The sequence below is a fragment of the Filicampus tigris genome, chromosome 19 (assembly GCF_054856515.1).
Source record: "Filicampus tigris isolate MCC_2025a chromosome 19, RoL_Ftig_1.0, whole genome shotgun sequence".
Taxonomy (NCBI): domain Eukaryota; kingdom Metazoa; phylum Chordata; class Actinopteri; order Syngnathiformes; family Syngnathidae; genus Filicampus; species Filicampus tigris.
Window position 1 is genome coordinate 13,680,001 of NC_141235.1, and position 2,500 is coordinate 13,682,500.

General features: G+C 44.8%; 1 non-coding gene and 5 pseudogenes across 1 annotated transcript; all 6 read right to left on the minus strand.

The window, feature by feature from the left end:
* Positions 1-4: 4 nt before the first annotated feature.
* On the minus strand, positions 5-123 carry LOC147129617 (5S ribosomal RNA; annotated as a pseudogene).
* A 114-nt stretch (positions 124-237) lies between these two features.
* LOC147129618 (5S ribosomal RNA) lies at positions 238-356 on the minus strand (annotated as a pseudogene).
* A 412-nt stretch (positions 357-768) lies between these two features.
* LOC147129619 (5S ribosomal RNA) lies at positions 769-887 on the minus strand. The gene has a single exon (XR_015082959.1). It is a non-coding gene; the product is annotated as a 5S ribosomal RNA (ribosomal RNA).
* Positions 888-1,000: 113 nt separating this feature from the next.
* Positions 1,001-1,119, minus strand: LOC147129620 (5S ribosomal RNA; annotated as a pseudogene).
* Positions 1,120-1,516: 397 nt separating this feature from the next.
* On the minus strand, positions 1,517-1,635 carry LOC147129621 (5S ribosomal RNA; annotated as a pseudogene).
* Positions 1,636-2,045: 410 nt separating this feature from the next.
* LOC147129622 (5S ribosomal RNA) lies at positions 2,046-2,164 on the minus strand (annotated as a pseudogene).
* Between the last annotated feature and the right edge of the window lie 336 nt (positions 2,165-2,500).

A 2,500-nucleotide genomic window follows, 5' to 3' on the forward strand; every position in this document is an offset into this window, starting at 1 on the left:
CAAAAGCTTACAGCACCTGGTATTCCAAGGCGGTCTCCCATCCAAGTACTAACCAGGCCAGACCCTGCTTAGCGTCTGAGATCAGACAAGATCGGGAATTTTCAGGGTAGTATGGCCCTAAGCTGTAACGAGGCCTAGATATTATTTTTTTATAGGCTACGCAGGGTCAGGATAGCCTGGTTAACTGAGCAAGCAGCTACACAAGCTGAAAGACAGATTTTGCGATTGAGTTGCAAAAGCTTACAGCACCTGCTATTCCCAGGCAGTCTCCCATCCAAGTACTAACCAGGCCCAACCCTGCTAAGCTATCGAAATCAGATGAGATCGGGCGTTTTCAGGGTAGTATGGCCGTAAGCTGTAGTGAGGCCTAAAAATATTTTTTTTATTGAAGACGCACACCCCAAATTGAGGGTGGGGGGGCCAACCATTTTGTATTTGTTCTATTTGATTTCCTCCACTATTTTTCCACAGGCAAGGGCTGTTAGCATTTTCAGCTGTCAGTCTGTCAGGATAGCATGTGGTTAGCTTCTACCAAGCAGCTACAGTACATGACGTCCGTTGTAAAAGTACGCTTTTGTGAGTGAGTTCGGGGGAAAAAGATGTTCGTATTTTTTGTATTTGCTTTGAACCTCAGTTTTTCCACAAGTAAGGGGACAGTTCTAAATTTCAGCTGTCAGCCTGTCAGGATAGCATGTGGCTAACTGCGAGCAAGCAGCTCCAGAAGTTGAAGTCTTTTGTGAAAGACAGATTTTGCAATTGAGTTGCAAAAGCTTACAGCACCTGGTATTCCCAGGCAGTCTCCCATCCAAATACTAACCAGGCCCAACCCTGCTTAGCGTCCGAGATCAGACGAGATCGGGCATTTTCAGGGTAGTATGGCCGTAAGCTGTAATGAGGCCTAAATATTATTTTTTTTATAGGCTACGCAGGGTCAGGATAGCCTGGTTATCTGTAAGCAGCTACAGAAGCTGAAAGACAGATTTTGCGATTGAGTTGCAAAAGCTTACAGCACCTGGTATTCCCAGGCAGTCTCCCATCCAAGTACTAACCAGGCCCAACCCTGCTAAGCTATCGAAATCAGATGAGATCGGGCGTATTCAGGGTAGTATGGCCGTAAGCTGTAGTGAGGCCTAAAAATATTTTTTTTATTGAAGACGCACACCCCAAATTGAGGGGGGGGGGGGCCAAGCATTTTGTATTTGTTCTATTTGATTTCCTCCACTATTTTTCCACAGGCAAGGGCTGTTAGCATTTTCAGCTGTCAGTCTGTCAGGATAGCATGTGATTAGCTTCTACCAAGCAGCTACAGTACTTGACGTCCGTTGTAAAAGTTTGCTTTTGTGAGTGAGTTCGGGGGAAAAAGATGTTCGTATTTTTTGTTTTCAGGGTAGTATGGCTGTAAGCTGCAACAAGGTCTAGATATTATTTTTTTATAGGCGACGCAGGGTCAGGATAGCCTGGTTGTGAGCAAGCTGCTACAGAAGCTGAAAGAGAGATTTTGCGATTGAGTTGCAAAAGCTTACAGCACCTGGTATTCCCAGGCAGTCTCCCATCCAAGTACTAACCAGGCCCAACCCTGCTAAGCTATTGAAATCAGATGAGATCGGGCGTTTTCAGGGTAGTATGGCCGTAAGCTGTAGTGAGGCCTAAAACTTTTTTTATAGAAGACGCACACCCCAAATGGGGGGTGGGGGGGGCCAAGCATTTTGTATTTGTTTATTTGATTTCCTCCACTATTTTTCCACAGGCAAGGGCTTTTTAGCATTTTCAGCAGTAAGTCTGTCAGGATAGCATGTGGTTAGCTTCTACCAAGCAGCTACAGTACTTGACGTCCGTTGTAAAAGTTTGCTTTTGTGAGTGAGTTCGGGGGAAAAAGATGTACGTTTTTTTTGTATTTGCTTTGAACCTCAGTTTTTCCACAAGTAAGGGGACAGTTCTAAATTTCAGCTGTCAGCCTGTCAGGATAGCATGTGGTTAACTGCGAGCAAGCAGCTCCCGAAGTTGAAGTCTTTTGTGAAAGACAGATTTTGCAATTGAGTTGCAAAAGCTTACAGCACCTGGTATTTCCAGGCGGTCTCCCATCCAATTACTAACCAAGCCCGACCCTTCTTAGCTTATGAGATCAGACGAGATCGGGCATTTTCAGGGTAGTATGGCCGTAAGCTGTAATGAGGCCTAAATATTATTTTTTTATAGGCTACGCAGGGTCAGGATAGCCTGGTTAACTGTAAGCAGCTACAGAAGCTGAAAGACAGATTTTGCGATTGAGTTGCAAAAGCTGACAGCACCTGGTATTCCCAGGCAGTCTCCCATCCAAGTACTAACCAGGCCCAACCCTGCTAAGCTATCGAAATCAGATGAGAATAAGAATAAGAATAAGAATAAGAATGCCTTTATTGATCCCACAGTGGGGAAATTTTCATTGTTACAGTAGCAAAGATATAGGTCACACAGGGGCGGCGGCATAATGTGGCCATTAATGTATAACATTGACGGCAAA